Source organism: Adiantum capillus-veneris, chromosome 7 (genome assembly GCF_014529385.1).
Source record: "Adiantum capillus-veneris isolate H3 chromosome 7, ASM1452938v2, whole genome shotgun sequence".
NCBI lineage: Eukaryota > Viridiplantae > Streptophyta > Polypodiopsida > Polypodiales > Pteridaceae > Adiantum > Adiantum capillus-veneris.
In genome coordinates this window covers 144779548-144800055 of record NC_140937.1, presented here as the reverse complement: position 1 = coordinate 144800055, position 20508 = coordinate 144779548, and the positions used below count along the sequence as shown (strand labels likewise).

Sequence of the window (20508 nt, the reverse complement as noted above, 5' to 3'; positions counted from 1 at the left end):
TGTCATTTCTCTCTCTCTCTCTCTCTCTCTCTCTCTCTCTCTTTGTCTCAGACACACACACACACACACAAAGTTGTATCAGTCTTTCTCACGTCCAACTGATACTTGCAAATCTATGTGCTTCGTCATTGTCTGTTGCTGTGTGTTGTAAACTAACGCATTGTTTTTGTTGTTATTGAGGGAATCTTTAAATTAAAAATACATTCTAATTTTTTTAATGAAGCCATAAAGAATACCTTTTAAATGATAAGTAAGTTCAATGAGACCATCTTTCTTCTTATGAAAAGCTACAATTTTTTTATCTTGGGAGATATTTTATCTCACAACCAAGGGAATTCTGAAAAATTTGAAGGGCATTTTGGGCATTTGTGACGAAATATTGAGGGTATTTTGAAAACTTTTGAAACTTCAGGAGCATTTTAGGAATTTCCACAAATTAGAGGAGTATTTTGGTAATTTTCCCTTTATTTTATATAGTTCTTGATCTTACTTTTTATGTGAACTATTGATTTTTCTTTTAAATTTAAGTTTTCAAATGAGTCCCTTCGTTTCATATCCCTAGATCCATTGAACCCCTTTGCATGTTTTGTGGGGTAATGCACGCCCGCCCATTCCCAAGAAGGGATCGGTAACCTCATGGCGGTGTGGATCGAGCGGCTCAAGCCTCAAAGAGCAGGAGAGTACATCTAAGGGTTGGACCGTTGGGTCAAGCAGCTGCCGACGGGACCATGAGGGCCGTCGGAGAGAGTACTGTATAGGGCGATTTCGCGCAGAGAATGGCGACCTTGAGCTGGTGCATGCAGATGATAGTCTCGCTACTGCCTGCAGTCGCAGTGTGTGTACTGGGGTCTATTATTATAGTGAGGAGATCGGCTACCCGCAAGGCGCTGAAGCTGCCGCCGGGGCCTGCAGGGCTGCCGATAATAGGGCACCTGCATCTCATGGGAGAGAACCCACATCAAACTCTGCATAAGCTGAGCCAGAAATATGGGCCCCTCTTCTTCTTGCGCTTCGGCTCTGTGCCAGTTATCGTGGCCTCGTCCCCGCAAACCGCCCGCCTCATCCTGCAAACCCACGACCAAATCTTCTCTGGCCGCTTCCCTACCACCGTCGATCTTCATCTCAACGGCCGTCATAGCATCCTCAATTCCCAACCCGGCCCTTACCACACTTTTGTCCGCCAACTTTGTAACACCCACCTCTTTAGCCCCAAAATGGTTCACCACTTTAGCCCCATCTCCACCCAAGAATTGGCCCACCTCTTGTCCTCAATCCTAGCCCACTCTCACACCGCCCTCCCTTTCTCTCTTCGCCCCCTCCTTTACTCCACGTTTTCCGACATCGTCTCTCGCATGATCCTCGGCAAGAAGTTTGCCTCCGAGTTCAATTTCATCGCCCTAGTCCTCGACTGGGTCCACCTAATGGCAAGTTTTGATTTGAGTGACTACATTCCTTGTTGTCGTTGGCTTGACCTCCAAGGCTATGCCAAACAAAGCAAGATCAAGACAATGTTCAAGAAGGCTATCGATGAACGGCGACAAGACCATGCACAAGGTCATGATCAGCCTCTTGATTTTCTCAACACCTTATTATCAACAATATCCCTCGATAGCCATCGAGCTAAGATACAACTCACTGATGATCACATCATCTCAATATTGATCGTGAGTCTCCATTAAACTCATCATGCATTCGGGGATATTCACTATGGCTAACCGGATGGGTGAGTGTACTACAATAGATAAGGAGGTTGTAAGGAAAACAAGCTAGATTTGTACAAAGGAGGGTCTCATATACAGGAGTAAATAAGATAGTGGATGCATACCTTATTTCATATAGCTCGCTAGGGTAAAGTAGCCAATTTAGAGACGAAAATTAGCATATTCTTAGATCTTGCCTATGTGTCTTGTTGTGATTTACTTAAATGTGTTCCAAAATTGGGCCTTGAGTGTTTCTAATGCATCAAAAAGGGTCGAAATTGAAGTTTCTCAAGTGGAGCATTGAAAAAAATCTAAAAAATATCATCTTGGCGCATCATGCATCCGATTCATCTTTTCATGAGGATTTTGATGCAAGTTTTAAATATTCAAAAAATTATTAGATTTGCAAAATCTCCCCCAAGAATATTAAAAGTGAAAGGATTGTTTGTAAATGGTCCCTAAACTAAACTGGCTACTTTATACGGTGGTGTTAAAGCCATATAACAACATTAACTAGAAAGCTCTAAAAATACTTTGCTTTGCTTATACTTTCGGTCTCAGAAGACCATGCTTAACTCTTTCCAACAACAATTTGGTGTCTCGATCATACTACAACAAATTTCTTTCTTTTTCTCTCTCCTAGATTACAGACCCTTTAATTTGAGGATTTTATTATCAAGGTAAAATCTAGGTAATCATACTTTGATAAAACTAAGTAAATAAAACGTTCGCATAATTATTTTTCAATTCAGTCTCTCCAATCATTTAATTTCTTGATTACTTTACTGCCAAAACAATTCTAGCTCACTTTTTACATTTTCCATATGTAGAACTTGTTTGCTGCAGGTATAGATACATCTGCATTGGCAATTGAGTGGGCACTCATGGAGCTACTGGCCAATCCTAAAAAGTTATCAATAATCAAAGCCGAACTTTGGAATGTAATGGGCACTACACGTTTGGTTCAACAAAGTGATATTTCTTGTTTGCCCTACTTAGAAGTGGTGATAAAGGAGACTTTTCGATTGCATCTGGTGGCCCCATTGTTAATTCCACATTACACAATCCAACCTTGTCAATTACTTGACTTTGAGATACCAACGAGCACAATGGCATTTGTGAATGTTTGGGCAATTGGTAGAGATCCTCTCCTCTGGGAAAATGCTTCCAATTTTGTTCCTGAGAGGTTTTTAGGTAGCAATGTGGATGTTCATGGTAGATAGTATGAACTACTTCCCTTTGGATCTGGTCGAAGAGTTTGCCCAGGTTTATTTCTAGGACTAAGTAGTGTGCAACTGCTCTTGGCAAATCTCCTACAATGCTTTGATTGGGAAAAAGTAGGAGAATTAGACTTTTCTGAAAAATATAATATAGTTTTACAACCAATCAAGCCTCTAACTACAGTTGCCAAAGCAAAGTTACCTATCCATGTCATTGAGGCGCAATTGTCTATAGCCTCTTAAAAAACTACACATTGGTAGTTAAAATAAAAGAGGAAAAATATTAAAGCTATCGTGCTTTCAAACAATTTACCTCTTGATATTTACTACGTGCACATTCAATGGCAATTGAATTTTTTAAATATACTTGAAATTCAAATTAATGTCAAATGGGATGAGTTTGTCTATTAAAAGTACTTGCATTTCTTCAGCCCAAAGAAGGCCTTTATGTCATGTTCAACGCTCAAGGATCAGTTCTTGATGTGTAAGGAGGAAAGAAATGAAGACCAAATAGGTCCTCCCAATTTTGGGAAAGAGGTGAATTAAGGAGAATCTGAAAAGATCCTCCCAAGGCTTAAGGGGAAAAGTCGATAAAGGCAAGGATCTCGAGGGATGACAGGTGGGGGGAGAGAGAGAGAGAGAGAGAGAGAGAGAGAGACAGAGAGACAGAGATTTGTTGTAGGTGGAGTGTGAGCCATTAAAAAGGAAAGGGAAAATTGTCAAAATATCGCATTAATTTGTAGAAATTCCCAAGATACCCCTCAAAATTTAAAAATTCCCAAAATTCTCTTGTTCGAGATTTTTTGATCTTTATTCTTTTGACAATTGAGATCCGTTTTTGAGTGCTTATGATGGAATTTATAAAAACAAAAAAGTAATTATGTCTAAAAAGGCAAACCAACTAATATTCTAATTTTAGCATCTTGTATTCATAGACAATCACTCTTCTTATGAGAAGCTGCAGATTTTTTGTCTTTTTTAAAAAAAAATACGATGGATGTGTCTGTGTGTTTGCTCCCGTCGCTCATGTGCTTGGAAGACAGAGCCTTTCTCTGCATCTGTCACACATGTCAAGACACGTAAGAACGACACTTGGAGGGGGGGGGGGGGGGGGGGAGAGAGAGAGAGAGAGAGAGAGAGAGAGAGAGAGAGAGAGAGACATGCTGTCATTGTTGTGCGTTGATGATCGTTGAGAGACGGAGAGAGATTTTGTGAATCGGGATATTGTGCCAAAGAGACAAGTATCGCTTTGCACGTGTGTGTCCTGCAAAAAAATGAAAGCATCAGGATTTTGTGAGGCGAAGATAGAGGGATATGGCAGAGGTGGAGAGAGAGAGAGAGAGAGAGAGAGAGAGAGAGAGAGAGAGAGAGAGAGAGAGAGAGAGAGAGAGGTCTAACCTTTTGAGGTGAAAAGGGGAGCCAAAGCTATTTGCAAGCATGAGGAAGGGGGCATTGGCAAGGAAGGGGGCATTGGCAGAGAAAGCATGGAGGGAACTCAAGAGGCGCCTAATTCTCCAAGTCTAGTTGAATGGGATGGGTCTAAATAGTCAGTGGGAGGGAGAGGGGATGATGAGACACGAGGCAGAATGGTCCATCGCAAGGCCAGACCTACTCAGACACCTGCACAGACTCGTAGGAGGAGGGTGGGAGTGTACCCGGGATCCGACAAGGGGAGCGGAGGAGAAGGGCAGGGATGTGCCGTGATCCGACAAAGGGGGAGGGGGTTGCGCGGGAAATCCGACAAGGGTGAGGAAGACTTTTGGTTTTTCAAAGATGGGTGCAAGAGGATCTTTTCAGATTCACTATAATAAAGTGGAGTGGACGGAATAGGAGGTAGGAATTGAGTGGCCAAACCTTTTTTTCATTAGTATTAGAAAGAATCCTCAAAGATCCTATGAAAGGGAAAAGTAAAGGAAGGAGGGGAAAAAAAGAGAGGCATACATTGACAAACGATTCTATTAAAGATGCCTCGACAATTAAACAAGAAGAATTTTGGAGCTATTACTTACGAGTCGACATGCCGGTTTAATCTTGGAAGTGGTTTATTAATGGGTATCTTAGGAGCTGTGCTATGGAAAATGAAAGGAAACGGCGGAGACCGTTGAGAGCCAAGGGGCAAAAGGGAAAGAGGACAAAGGCAGGGGAGTGATCAGTGACGCAGTTCTTGTTTTTTAAATTGGAACTGACATGAGTTTCTCTCTCTTTCTCTCTCTCTCTCTCTCTCTCTCTCTCTCTCTCTCTCAAATGAAGAGGTTTTCTGTCTGGATCTTTCTTTCCTCCCCCCTTCCCCTTGTGAGCGTACAAGAAATCTCTTCCCCTTGTGAGCATACAAGAAATCTCTACGTCCTTCCTTCCTTCCCCTTGCGATCGATGCAGACAAAGGGAGATCTCAGCTTGTTTGTCGCATTCAATGCAAGGACGTCCCTCTAGGCCCTCTCTCTCACTTTGTATGTCGCTTTCCTCGTCTAGCTGGCTCTAGTATGGCGCCTCCACTAAGGGTGCCCATGGACAACTTACATCGTAGCCTAAGGAGTCCATTATGTAAAAATTGCATATAGCACGTGCAAACAAGAGGCATTTAAATAATCCCTCACCTATATATTTTAATGAGATTTCATTTTATCGCTCTTGTATCTAGAAGGGTATATATGCAAGGAACATCTATTACCAAATTTAATTTTGGTCTACTTAAATGATTTTCTCTCTCTAGAATTGAACATTCTTAAGACAAAGCATAAAAAGAGTGGAAGGACAGATATTACAAAGATTCTTGTAAGATGTGTCTTAGGACTTTAGGGTGCTAAAAGGGCAAAGCAACCATCAAAAGTGCAATGCAGCTAGTATAAGATGCATCTCAAGACCTTAGGTTGCCAAAGGATGATGCAAAATTTAGAATTTTTAATGGCATTCTTTTCAAAATCAAATGTAGGACTAAAATGAATCAACAGATCTTGAATGACTCTAAAAGTGTGCAAGGATGCCAACTAAAAGGAAGACGTAGGCTAGCTTGAACATTGATTGAGGACCCCTCAATATCCATGCACACACACCTCTTAAGGAGGAATAGTATGTGGATACTCCTCAAGAGGACAGTAGTGGGCAAATAACTAAAAAAAAGATCCAAAAGTACTTGAACTATCAAAAGGAGACGTAGTGACATTACTTTCAAATTATCCCTTTTGATAGGGATGCCATCTCTAAAAAGAACCTTATAGCTTCACTTAAAACAACAAGATGTGTGACTGTATGTTGAAAAGTTTTTAAATTGAAAACTGCAAAAGGGTGAAAAGTACGAAGTACTTCTGCATAGGAGGCTAAATGTAGCCTATAGAGAAAGGCTTCTCCCTCTTAAAAGGATCACTATTTTCTCTCTCTCTCTCTCTCTCTCTCTCTCTCTCTCTCTCTCTCCTTCCTGGCCCACAAAGATCACAATGGCTACTTTGCTCCACTATGCCTCTCTTCAAGCTCTATGCATCTATGGTATCATTTTCATGTTCTAATCATATTTACTAGTTTATACATCACTATCTTTGCTTGCCAGTCTTGGCGAAGACAATGGGGAAGTTTTCTTCCATGAAAGATCGTGCATGAAATTTTGTAAGTAAAACTCTTCTAAAGGGAAGTATACATGTTTTCTCTAAGATCCTTTTGTTTTTCATACAATACATAACATCATGAGCTTCTGCTTGAGAGGCACCGCATTCCTAAAGCTCTAGGTACGATTGGGGCACGGGACCACTAGCTCCCCCACCGGGCCGGCGGTCCCCTACCCCCAATCATACCTAGCTAGGTATGTGGTGCCTCCCTCGTAGAAGCTCATGATGTTGAGGTAAGTCACAATGTGGAACTTATAGTGAAAATTGGTCCAAAACTTCTTGTGTCTAGTCGAAGAGTTTGCCCGGGTTTATTTCTAGGACTAAGTAGTGTTCAACTGCTCTTGGCAAATCTCCTACAATGCTTTGAGTGGGAAAAAGTAGGAGAGTTAGACTTTTGAAAAATATGATATAGTTTTACAATCAATCAACCCTCTAACTACACTTGCCAAAGCAAAGCTACCTATCCATGTCATTGAGGGGCAATTGTCTATAGCCTCTTAAAAAACTACACATTGGTAGTTAAAATACAAGAGGAAAAATATTAAAGCTATTGTGCTTTCAAACAATTTAACTCTTGATATTTACTACATGCACATTCAATGGCAATTGCATTTTTTAAATATACTTGAAATTGAAATTAATGTCAAATGGGATGAGTTTGTCTGTTAAAGTACTTGCATTTCTTCAGCCCAAAGAAGGCCTTTATGTCATGTTCAACGCTCAAGGATCAGTTCTTGATGTGTAAGGAGGAAAGAAATGAAGACCAAATAGGTCCTCCCAATTTTGGGAAAGAGGTGAATTAAGGAGAATCTGAAAAGATCCTCCCAAGGCTTAAAGGGAAGCTAGACACACAGGCTTAAGGGGAATCTGAAAATTAATTCCCCTTAAGTTCAACATACAGTCACACATCTTGTTGTTTCAAGTGAAGCTATAAGGTTCTTTTTAGAGATGGGATCTCTATCAAAAGGGATAATTTGAAAGTAATGTCACTAAGTCTCCTTTTGATAGTTCAAGTACTTTTGGATCTTTTTTTTAGTTATTTGCCCACTACTTTCCTCTTTAGGAGTATCCACATACTATTCCTCCTTAAGAGGTGTGTGTGCATGGATATTGAGGGGTCCTCAATCGATGTTCAAGCTAGCCTACATCTTCCTTTTAGTTGGCATCCTTGCACACTTTTAGAGTCATTCAAGATCTGTTGATTCATTTTAGTCTTGCATTTGATTTTGAAAAGAATGCCATTAAAAATTCTAAATTTTGCATCATCCTTTGGCAACCTAAGGTCTTGAGATGCATCTTATACTAGCTGCATCCCACACGCTTAAGGGGAATTAATTTTTGGAGCTATTACTTACGAGTCAACATGTGGGTTTAATCTTGGAAGTGATTTATTAATGGGTATCTTTGGAGCTGTGCTATGGAAAATGAAAGAAAAAGGTGGAGATCGTTGAGAGCTAGGGGACGGAAGGGAAAGAGGACATAGGCAAGGGAGTGAGTGCTGCCGTTCTTGTTTTTTCAATTGGAATCGACATGAGTTCTCTCTCTCTCTCTCTCTCTCTCTCTCTCTCACACACACACACACACACACACACACACACACATGTGTGTAAGGATGATTTCTTGATCTCTAAGGAGGAAAGAAATGAAGACCAACTAGGTGGCCAAAACGTTTTTTTCATTAGTATTAGAAAGGATCTTCAAAGATCCTCTGAAAGGGAAAAGTAAAGGAAGGAGGGAAAAAAAGGAGAAGCATACACTCACGAACGATTTTATTGAACATGAAGAATTTCGAAGCTATTACTTACGAGTCGACATATGGGTTTAATCTTGAAAGTGGTTTATTAATGGGTATCTTAGGAGCTGTGCTATGGAAAATGAAAGAAAAAGGCGAAGATAATTGAGAGCCAGGGGGCGGAAGGGAAAGAAGACATAGGCAGGGGAATGAGTGACATAGTTCTTATTTTTTTATTGGAATCGACATGAGTTTCTCTCTCTCTCTCTCTCTCTCTCTCTCTCTCTCTCTCTCTCTCTCTCTCTCTCTCTCTCTCTCTCAAATGAAGAGGTTTTTTGTCCGGATCTTTCTTTCCTTCCCTCTTCCCCTTGTGAGCGTACAACAAATCTCTACATGCTTCCTTCCTTCCCCTTGCAATCGATGCAGGCAAAGGGAGATCTCAGCATGTTTGTCACATTCAATGCAAGGACGTCCCTCTAGGCCCTCTCTCTCTCACTTTGTATGTCAGTTTCCTCGTCTAGCTAGCTCTAGTATGGCGCCTCTGTGCTAAGAAAGCCCATGCCCAACTTGCTGTCCCCCCCCCCCCCTTCTCTCTCTCTCTCTCTCTCTCTCTCTCTCTCTCTCTCTCTCTCTCTCTCTCTCTCTCTCTCTCTCTCTCTGTTGCTTGAGTCGCATCTGCTAGTGCCCCATGAGGAGCTTGCATCACACTATCTATCACTCTCTCTCTACATCGCCTATCATTGGGAAATGTTACTAGGAGTGGATCTGGTGAGATTCCTCTTATAAACGTGTGAATACACCGAGTAGTGGTAGGGAAGGCCACCATGCTGATCATTAAAGGCATGTAGCTTAGTGGTTTAGCTTGACCCTTATTCCTTCAATGTGATGGGTTTAAATTCCAGTAATGAAGATTGAAATTAAAGGTTGCCTCTAAAATGAAGATTGGGTGGAGATTTTGAAGCATCTTGTGAAGATTCCGAATAATGAGAGTTGAAATAGGGGCAGGTATGTTGCTACATTCTTTTTTTCGAAATAGGAAAGTCATGTGACTGTGTCTTATTAGGTGCAAAGTGCTAGATTCTTTCATGATAATTAAAAGGGTAATATAGTCTCAAGATCCCCTTGTAGATTTTCTTTTCTTCTTATATGAAGAGTTGGCATAAAGCCTCTCATTTCATGTAGCAAATGGTTGGCAAAATTCAAAGGTCTTCAGCTCCTACATAAACATTTTAATGAGATTTCATTTTATTGCTCTTGTATCTAGAAGGTATCTATGCAGGGAACATCTATCACCAAATTTCATTTTGGTCTACTTAAATGATTTTCTCTCTCTAGAATCGATCATTCTTAAGACAAAGCATAAAAAGAGTGGAAGGACCAATATTACGAAGATGTTTGTAAGATGCATCTTAGGACTTTAGGGTGCTAAAAGGGACAAGCAACCATCAAAAGTGCAAAGCAGGTAGTATAAGATGCATCTCAAGACCTTAGGTTGCGAAAGGATGATGCAAGCTTTAGAATTGCCAATGGCATTCTTTTCAAAATCAAATGTAGGACTAAAATGCACCAACAGATCTTGAATGACTCTAAAAGTGTGCAAGAATGCCAACTAAAAGGAAGATATGGGCTAGCTTGAACATAGATTGAGGACCCGTGATTATCCATGCACACACACCTCTTCAAGAGGAATAGTGGATACTCCTCAAGAGGAAAGTAGTGGGAAAATAACTAAATGAAAGGTCCAAAAGTACTTGAACTATCAAAAGGAGACGTAGTGACATTACTTCCCTTTATGTTGTTTGACCGTGGATCTACTCACAACTTCAAAATCAACGGAGTTGGCCACCAAGTTGGGCATTCAAGCTTCCAAGATGGGAGATATTGTAATGGATGACACAGATTTCAAGGGACAACAAGCCTCTATTACTCCCTTGATTGGGAAGTTGAGGCTTCATGTCCAAAACTATGTTGACAAAGAAGACTTTTTTATCTCTCCTCTCCAACATGAGGATGCTATCCTAGGGGCGCCATGGTTTGTTTGCATGGTTGTCAACATGAAGTTCCCTGAAAGGAAAATCTATTTCACCTACAGGGGAAAGAAAATGTATATAGATGCTAATGATTCTGGTCGTACTATACCACTTGTAAATTCACCACCTTTTCATAAGTCAATGAAAAGTCGATTTTTGCGTACATGATTTTTGTCAAAGAATGGGCTAATGACGCTACTTATTTATCAAATGAAAATGGTAGGAATCAAGAAGAGTTATACTTGTCTACTTTTCTAAATGGATTCCAAGATGTTTTCATCGATGATATCCCTATGGACTTACCTCCAAAACGAGGGGATGATGAGTATCAAATTGAGCTCCTACCAGGAAGCTCACCGCCTAACAAGCCTCCTTATCAAGTTTCCCAAGCTCAACAAGAGGAGATCATGAGGAAAATACATGAATTGGTAGACAAAGGGATGGTGAGGCCTATCTCATCTCCCTTTTGTTCTCCAGTCCTTTTAGTGCAAAAGAAGGATGGCACATACCGTATGTGTGTGGATTATCAAGCACTAAACCATATCACTGTCAAAAACAGATTTCCCGTTCCTTGGGTAGAATATCTCTTTGATAAGCTACAAGGCTCTACCTACTTTCATAGGATTGACCTTAAAAGTGGGTATCATCGAATAAGGATACTGGATGAAGATATCCTAAAGACCGCATTTTGTACAATGTTTGGTCTTTATGAATATCTAGTCATGCCTTTTGGCTTGACCAATGCATCAGCCACATTCAAACGTTTGATGGAGAAAATATTTCGAACCTATCCCAAGTTCAATGGAGTATTCTTTGATGATATCATCATCTACTCCAAGTCCTTGGAGGAACACAAGCAACATCTCCAAGTGATTTTTCAAGCATTGAGGGATTCAATACTTAGGTCATATTATTGCTCAAGAAGGTATCCGTATGGATCCATCAAAGTTAGAGGTAATAAAATCATGGCTTAATCCAAGGAATCTACATGAACTAAGAAGCTTCATTAATATGTGTGCATACTATAGATGCTTCATAGCAAAATTTTCTCAAATAGCAGGACCATTAGATGACTTAACAAAGTAGAGCGTTAAGTATTCATGGACTTCTAAGGAGCAAAATTCTTTTGACTAGCTCAAAGAGAAGCTTACCTCACAACCAGTCCTTATCCTTCTGGATCTCTCAAAGCCATTTGAGGTCCAATGTGATGCTTGTGGTGATTGCCTTGGAGCAGTCTTGCTTCAAGAAGGGCATGCCATAGCATATGAGAGCCGAAGGCTCAATATGGATGAACAAGTCTTGGGCATTTATGAGAAAGAGCTTTCAGGTAAGCTCAAAAATTGCTTTTTTAAATAATTTTCGAACGTCCAAAAGTGCCAAAATTAGGCCGAAAATCACCCGAGGAAGAAAGAGGAACCATTCACCCTACATGATGGTTATCTTCTCCATGGAAATAGGCTATGTGTTACCCACTCCCTTTGTGAGAAAGTCATGTATGAATCCCATGCTCCTCCCTATGCGGACCATAGAGGCATTCAACCTACTCTTCGAGGAGAAGAGACATACTTTTATTGGCCTACCATGAAAGTGGACATACAAGAGTATGTTTCAAATTGTGTGGTATGCCAAAAGGCTAAGTATGATAGAGGGAAGAAACTTGGATTACTCCAGCCATTGCCAATTTCTATTCACCATGGGAGAGTATATCCATGGATTTTATCTTTGGATTACCCAAGTCTATCCATGGGAATACGGGGATATGGACAATAGTTGACAAGTTTAGCAAGCAAGAACACTTTATTCTTACCAAAAAGAGTATAAAGGCAGACCAAATGGAAACCATCTTCATATCTCATATTTTCAAACACCATGGATTACCAATATCCACCGTGTCAAATAAAGATCCTAGAATGACTAGTACATTTTGGAAAGGTCTCTTCGAAACTCTAGGTACAAGATTGAATTTCTCTTCGGCCTATCACCTACAAACGGATGGCCAAAGTGAGATAGCCAATCTTACAATACTCGATCTACTAAAGACTTATGTTACAGAAGTAGATCAACGATCACAATGGGAGCATTACTTACCCCTTGTAGAGTATGCGTACAATAATAGTGTCCATACTACTACAGGAAAACCACCTTTTGAGATCATAGAGGGAAGACCTAAAAGTCCCTTGATACTTAAAGTACATGGGAAGATCTTTGATGCTGATGAGCATAGCTGTGACCTACAAGAATCTTTTCAAAATGTTAAAGAGGCTATATTCATCTCTCAACAAAGGCAAAAAGTTGTTGCTGACAAGCATAGAAGGGCCTTAACATTCAAAGAAAATGATTGGGTCTTACATAAGTTTTCCAAGGCTCGATTGAGGCAAACGACGGGCAAAAATCCTACAGGCCATCAAAAGTATTATGCTAAATTAGCAAAAAGATACTATGGTCCTTTTCAAATCTTGAAAACAATCAATGACATGGATTATTAACTCAATCTGCCTAACCATTGGCTCATACACAATGCTTTTCATGTGAGCCTACCTAAGCCCTACAAAGGAGAGCCACCAAGATAACCAATTATTGAAGACCCTCCAAAAATCAAACACCAAGAAGAGGTGCTACAACCCAAAGCTATCCATCGGCATAAAGACAAAGTACTACGGCATGGTCATATTATTTGACGCTATCTTATTAAGCTCAAAAATTTTCCATTTGAAGATGTTGGATGGATGCAAGGAATACAACTTAAGGATAGTATGAACCTTGTCAATGCTTACAAGGTTTCACTAGAGTAAGCAAATGTAAATGCTTTCTAAAAGAATAATGTTTTTGTCTTATAAGACTAATCCTTTTTTGTGCACAATTTTAAATAGTATGCATGCTTAGAATCATGTTTGTGATGATGACGTCACTCAAACACCAAGTAGAATTTGTCACTCTACTTTGGGAGTATGATATGGAGTAAAGAACAGACATGCTTGCGACAGGTACATCTCCCAAGCACCAAATGGACCAGTCATCCATCGTGGAATGATATCGCAGGGTGAAAATGGATCCTCTACTTGCTAAGAAATGTAGACTAATGACTAGGAATTTATTTCTTCTACCTCATAGTCAAGGACGACTATGATTTCAAGAGAGAGGTAATGTCATAAAGTCTAATATCTAACCAACCCAAATGATTTTCTCATATTAAAGTGATCATTTAATGTGGGAGAATAAACGGGAACAAGGGTTAGAATTCAGACATGTGCTTATGGATTTGTCTCAACAAGGGGCCAAGATTAAAGGGGTCCAAATGAGAGATGGTATGTTAAAGAGAAATTCTACCTAATGGAGCTTAAAGACCTTAGGGTCAGCTTCATTAAAACCTCCAAAAGTTGGTGTTAAAAAGTCATTTGATCTTAGGCAAGCTAGGGATGACCTTGAGGTGGGAACCCTACACAAGCATGAGGTGCTTCATAGCTTGCTAACTAAAGTGCTTAAAATTTTTGTAGGAACCTTGCCCAAAGCTTGAGGTGATTTTTATGCTTAAAATAACTAAAATTGAAATGTTCAATTCAAAGATAAACTCTTAAGAGGCATCAACGTTCTCATGCTTGATTGACCAAGTGCTTGAAGTATTCAATTCAAATCAAATGACTTAAGAAGCATAATAGACACATGCTTGATTGACTAAGTGCTTGAAGTATTCAATTCAAATGAAATGATTTAAGAAGCATAAAAGACACATGTTCAAAAAATTCTCCACATGTGGCGCTTATGATGTGCTTGAATCCTATTGGATAGGCTTTAAAGGGGTTCAATGAGAATTTAGATGCATAAAAATAAATAAATAAGTTCTTTATCTCAAAGAGGAAAAAGAGGAAACATGTCCCAAATGATATATTTAAATATTACTTTAGAGAGAGAAAGAGAGAGAGAGAGAGAGGGGTGGACCAAGCATGAGAGGGGGTATACTCTCCCACACACACACACATTCTCTCATTGTGGGGAGTGCAAAGTGCAAGAGCTCCATCTCCTTCTCCAAGTTTGTTGAGAAGTGGAGAGCCTACACCAACACTCTTGGCTATGGAATGCAAATCCAACCAAGAGCCATGCTTCAATGCTTAAGCTCTCCATCTTCTTCATCTTCATTACTATGCTATTATGCTGTGCTAAGCAAGAAGAGTGATGATAAGTGAGGAACTATTTCTTTCTCTTATGGATTATTCTTCTTCCTCTTCCCTACCCTCATTTCCTACTAGCTCTCTCCACCTTTGAAGGTGTTTGAGGCCTTGGACTGAGGCTTGGTATAGTTAATGCGTTTTGAAAATTTTATGGTATGCTTGTGATGCATGAAGCTTCCCATCTTTGTTGCATCACCTAAGTCACAAGGAACAAAAATATTGTATTGTATCAAGTCTCTCTAGATGGGAGAATCTATAATAAAAACGCCTTTTGGAGGGGGGACCGGCTCCAAGTAAATTTGGTCCTCAACTATTGTCATGTTCTCTAATACTCTCTCTTGCAAAAGTATTGTTCATGCCAAGTTAATTAATTACTATGTTTATGTTGCTACCATCAATTAAGTTCACCCTATATGTTATCAAAATAATCTCACAAAAATGCTCACTCAAATTCTCTTAATGCCGCTATTCTCAAAGTTCATAGGTCATTTCCATTACATTGGTATCAAAGACATTGCTTTCGTGCTTATGGGATTTCCCTTTCTCTCGAGTAGGAGAGAGAGCTTAGGAGGCATATTGATGAGACCCCCAAAAAGAAGACCCTCCCCCATACAAGAGGAGGAATCCAAAGCCAAGAAAGTAGTGAATCTCTAAGTTCCTCTGAAGATGTGGCTCCACGAAGACATAGGTCTAGACGATCACCAACTTATCCCATGAGGAAATGGTCAACACACAGTCCTTCTCCTCGTCACTCTGAAATTGAAGAGAGGAAACAAAGGAAGAAAAGGTCAAGAAAGAGGTCACCCTCTTTTCCTTCTTCTTCACCTTCCTCCTCTCCCGAGGAAAGCTATGGCTATTCTCCTAGAGAATACAAGAAGGGAGGACATCACAAATCATACCTTGCATGGCAAAGATAAAAAAATCTCCAGAATTTCAAAGAGGGAGGAAAGAGTATCTCTTTTCTCACATATAATGGCACCTTTGGTGCCAGCGACAAAGTATTGGCCTTTATCCAACAATTTGATGCGGCCTTTGGAAACGAGGGCTTCACGGAGTCCCCCAAGCTACACCATGTAGCTATGCACTTCTAGAAATCGGCTCGTCAATGGTGGGCTAGCCTTTGTGGCAATGGTGAAACCCCAAAGACATGGAAAACTCTACAAGTTACCATCATGAATCAATTCCTTGCAAGTGATGCAAAGGAAAAACTACTTATTGAATGGTGTAGTTTGAAGCTTCTCTCACATGAATCTATTCACAAATATGTGGATAAGTTTTGGGATCTACATCTCAAGGCTATTGTCTTACAAAAGATAGACTTTGCCGAGAAAAAGCAACAATTTTGTGGGGGATTACCTGGAGAAATGTTTGAGTATGTCAACTCCAAATGGCCTGGTTCTATCACCAAAGTAATCCACCACATCATGGTTTCTTCCCGCATCAATTTTCAAAAAGGGGCTGGACGGAATGTCAAATCCATGGAAAACAAAAACAAAGATGATGCAAAGGGGAAAACCAATGCTCAAAATTCTTCCCAGACACTTCCTACAACAACAAAATTAGGTCCAAGGAGAAGGGAGTTTACAAAGGTAAAAACAAACTCTCTCGTGAAGATCTTGAAGCTTTTTGCAAGGACCATAATTGTTTTAAGTGTGGGGAGCAAGGGCATGGCTATCGTTCTTGCCCCAAGAAAAATTCTCGCAATGAGACTCCTAGGGATTCCACCATCGAAGCTCCAAAAGAGGATACTCATTGCAAAGGATCATCTCTCTCCTATGCTTGGGCAAAGGTATGGGAGCATGACACCTTCATCTTGTTTGACCCTGGCTCTACTCACACCTTCATATCAATGGAGTTGCCACCAAGTTGGGCATTCAAGCTTTCGAGATGGGAGATATTGTAACGGCTCACACAACTTTCAAGGGACAAGCCTTTGTTACTCTATTACTCCAACGGTATCTTATTAAGTTCAAAATTTATCCATTTGAAGATGCTAAATGGATGTAAGTAATACAGCTTAAGGATAGTATGAAACTTGTCAATGCTTACAATGTTGCACTAGAGTAAGCAAATGTAAATGCTTTCTAAATGAATAATGTTTTTGTCCTATAAGACTAATCCTCTTTTGTGCACAAATTTAAATAGTATGCATGCTTAGAATCATGTTTGTGATGAAAAAGTCACTCAAAAACCAAGTAGAATTTGTCACTCTACTTGGAGAGTATGATATGGACTGAAGAGCAAACATGCTTGCAGCACAGCAGCTACATCTCCCAAGCACCAAATGGACTATTCATCCATTCTGGAATGGTGTCGTAGGGTGAAAAGAGATCCTCTACCCGCTAAGAAACGTAGACCAAGCATGAGAGGGGGGTATACTCTCCCACACACACATACACATTCTCTCATTGTGTGGAGTGCAAAGTGCAAGAGCTCCATCTCCTCGAGGGGTCCACCTCTATGTATGTAAGTATACCATGAAAGTTCAACAGGAGGGGTTTTTTAACTCAAAAATTTTGGGTAAATTTACATAAATATATTTAAATAATGGGTTTTTTTATTGCACTTTGGAAAAAAACCCGTAAGTTCATAAATAAAGAGGGGTTGTTTTATTAGTTCAAGATTCACAGATAAGGGGTTTTTAAATACCCTTTGAACGCACGTTGTATAGATAGTTTACATATAGTGAACCCCCTGAGTCCATCTCCTTCTCCAAGCTTATTGAGAAGTGGAGAGCTTACACCAACACTCTTGGCTATGGAATGAAAATCCAACCAAGAGACATGATTCAATGGTTAAGCTTCCCATCTTCTTCATCTTCATTTATATTCTATTATGCTATGCTAAGCAAGGAAGAGTGATGATAAGTGAGGAACTATTTCTTTCTCCTATGGATGATTCTTCTTCCTCTTCCCTACCCTTATTCCCCGCTATCTCTCTCCATCTTCGAAGGTGTTTGAGGCCTTGGGATGGTTAATGCTTTTTGCAAAGTTTATGTTATGCTCGTGATGCATGAAGCTTTCCATCTTCATAGCATCACCAAGGTCACAAGGAACACAGATTGTATTGTAACAAGTCTCTCTTGATGGGAGAATCTATTATACAAACACCTTTTGGAGGGGGGAATAGCTCCAAGTAAATCCGGTCCTCAACTATTTTCATGTTCTCTAATAGTCTCTCTGTTGCAAAAGTATTGTTCATGCCAAGTTAATTAAGTACTATGTTCATGTTGCTACCATCAATTAAGTTCACCCTATATGTTCTCAATGTAATCTCACAAAAATGATCACTCTAATTCTTTTAATTTTGCTATTCTCAAAGTTCATAGGCCATTTACATTACATGGGTTGGGTTGGTCAAATGGATGGTTCCATATATGGTGAAGATTACACAAGAAGTGGAACCACTTGTTTTGAAGATGCTATCAAAGATGAGAAATGGTGGCAATCTATTTTTGAGGAAATGAATACCCCTGATGCAAAAGTAACGTGGGATTCGGTGCCATTACAAGAGGGAAAGAATGCAATTGAATGCAAATGGATGTAAAAGCTAAAGCACATTTTGATGGCAAAGGCAAGGCTTGTGGCTAAGGGTTATGCTTAAATATATAGGCTTTATTATGAGGATACATTCAGCCCTATATCCAAGATTGCCACTATTTATGTATTCATTGCATTGACTACAACTTTAGGATGGGTATTGAAAGAGATGGATGTAAAGAATGGTTTTTCAATGCTGATACGTCTGTGTGTGTGTGTGTGTGTGTGTGTAAGTACTAACCATGCATTGTCCCGCTTGTGTCGTAAAATCTTGGCCATTTATTCTAGTACTTCTTTTTGGCTCCATCCCACTCCGAAATCTCACTCTATCCAGGAAATCACAAGATTTTTTTTGAGATCTATTTGATCTCTACAAGAGGATAGATTAGAACAAGCCAATAGTTCACTATAAGAAGCCTTTGGCTTTTGTGACGCTTGTAAAAACTAGGGGGCATCCCTTATGTGATGCTTGTAATTTTTCACAAAAATTATAAAAGCGTCACTCCAAAGGTCAAGAATTTGCAATTTGCAACACTCTTAGAGATGTCTGCAAATTGTTTTGTGCCGCTTATGTGATAGTGTCAAATAAGCAATTCTCATTGGAGCAAAGGTAAGTGTCCCCCCCCCCCCCCCCCCCCCCCCCCGCGCATGTACACACGCACACACATAGAAAGATGCACACACACACACACACACGTTGGTGTGTGTGTGTGTGTGTGTATATATATATATATATATAGAGAGAGAGAGAGAGGTATGAAATGCAATGAAATGTTATATTGAAGTCTTCAATGGGCCAAAATGACATATGAGACCAAAATGATACAATCTACTGGGGGGACGCATGCACACACATGCATTCACACACATACACACAAATGTAGGGATGCACACACACACATGGAAAGAGAGAGAGAGAGAGAGAGAGAGAGAGAGAGAGAGAGAGAGATGAAATTTTATAATAAACCTCTTCAAAAGACCAAAATGACCTATGAGACCAAACAAATACAATCGTGGTGGATCTAATACAATGACTAGGCTGAAGAATTAAAAAAAGCTAAAATAAACATCAAAGTCCAAGGACGTCGTCCGACATCAAGAACTGTATGAGGATGAACCATATTGGTTTGCTAGAGAGCATCGTCAATATCCACCTTTATAAATAGTTGTACTACATGTCTCCCATGTCTTGCTCAGGGGGCATTTACTAAAGTATATGTAGCATAGTATGTGCATTCAACAGAAGGGATTTTATTTTTCTCTAAAGTTATAGAACATGTGTACATAAGGCCTATAAGGGGTACTTTTAATCTATTTTGGTGAATGCATATGATATAGGGAAATTTTACATAGTGAATGCCTAGGGGTCATGCTAGAATAGGGAGGATCCTTTGATGGAACCTTCATTAATGTCATAGTGGCCCTCGTAGTAGACGTGGGCGTCCAGCTCTCCCAAGCTCAATGGATTTATCATTCAATATACCTCTTGTAGCTTGACTTTGAAGTCTGTTGTTGTGAAACTTGATCATTTGAATGAAGAGTCTCTTCTCCAAAGAAGTCAACGATCTCCCTTTGTGAATGTCTCCCACTGTCTAATATCCTCAAGGGACTCTCTCTCTGTGTGTTTGTATTGCTCTTGCAAAAATAGCTCGAGGCATCTTTGATCCTGATTTATCATGACTCTAGCCAATGGTCCAAAGCCCTTTGTGAATAGATAGTTAAAGCGGTCTCGTATCTCATAGTATACTAGACAATGACATATGTGATGTAACTCTATCTCTCTCTCTCTCTCTCTCTCTCTCTCTCTCTCTCTCTCTCTCTCTCTCTCTCTCTATCTATCTATCTATCTATATATATATATATATATGACACAACTTAAAAATCCTGGTCTCTGTTGATACTCTCCTAAATCTGCGAGTCTCAATCTCTAGCTGATGCAATGATGTGCACATCTAACCAGTAGCACATTATATCCCATGGGATAAATTAGTGTCCATATAGGTAGTCTAATCACATATATTGATTGTCTGTGAGTTGGAGAATATGATCTTTGTAGAAAGCCATATTCATGCCATATTCTCGTGCTAGATCTATCCATGTCCACTTGGTGTCTACCTAAATCAAGTCTTGTCTAATGAGTTGGGTAATCTTGGTCCACGTGAGGAACAAGGTGTGCGTATCCAGTGAATATTGGAAAGGGATTAGTCTATCTATAATAAATCCGTGTAGCTGAAACCATGATGTCATCTATGCACACCAACAAGAGATGTCTCCCTATGCGGCAAGTTGTCAAGAAGACTCCAAATCTACGCAAGCATATCTATCTTTGGGAGATCCTAGATACTGTGTATAAAAGAGATCAATTTGGTAATTGCCTCTATGACCAATGAGAGAGTAGGAGCTCTGCATGAATAATCTCGTGCGGAATAGACGCCCTGGCCCTAGTCATCTTAGAAATCATAGAGACTAGTAACCTCTCCATCCATCATTATTTCCAGCTTGGATATGATGGTCTAGTGGTGGTC

At 39.9% G+C, this 20508-nt stretch overlaps 1 pseudogene; it reads left to right on the top strand.

The window, feature by feature from the left end:
- Nucleotides 1-661: 661 nt before the first annotated feature.
- Nucleotides 662-3163, top strand: LOC147454746 (cytochrome P450 71AU50-like; annotated as a pseudogene).
- Nucleotides 3164-20508: the final 17345 nt, after the last annotated feature.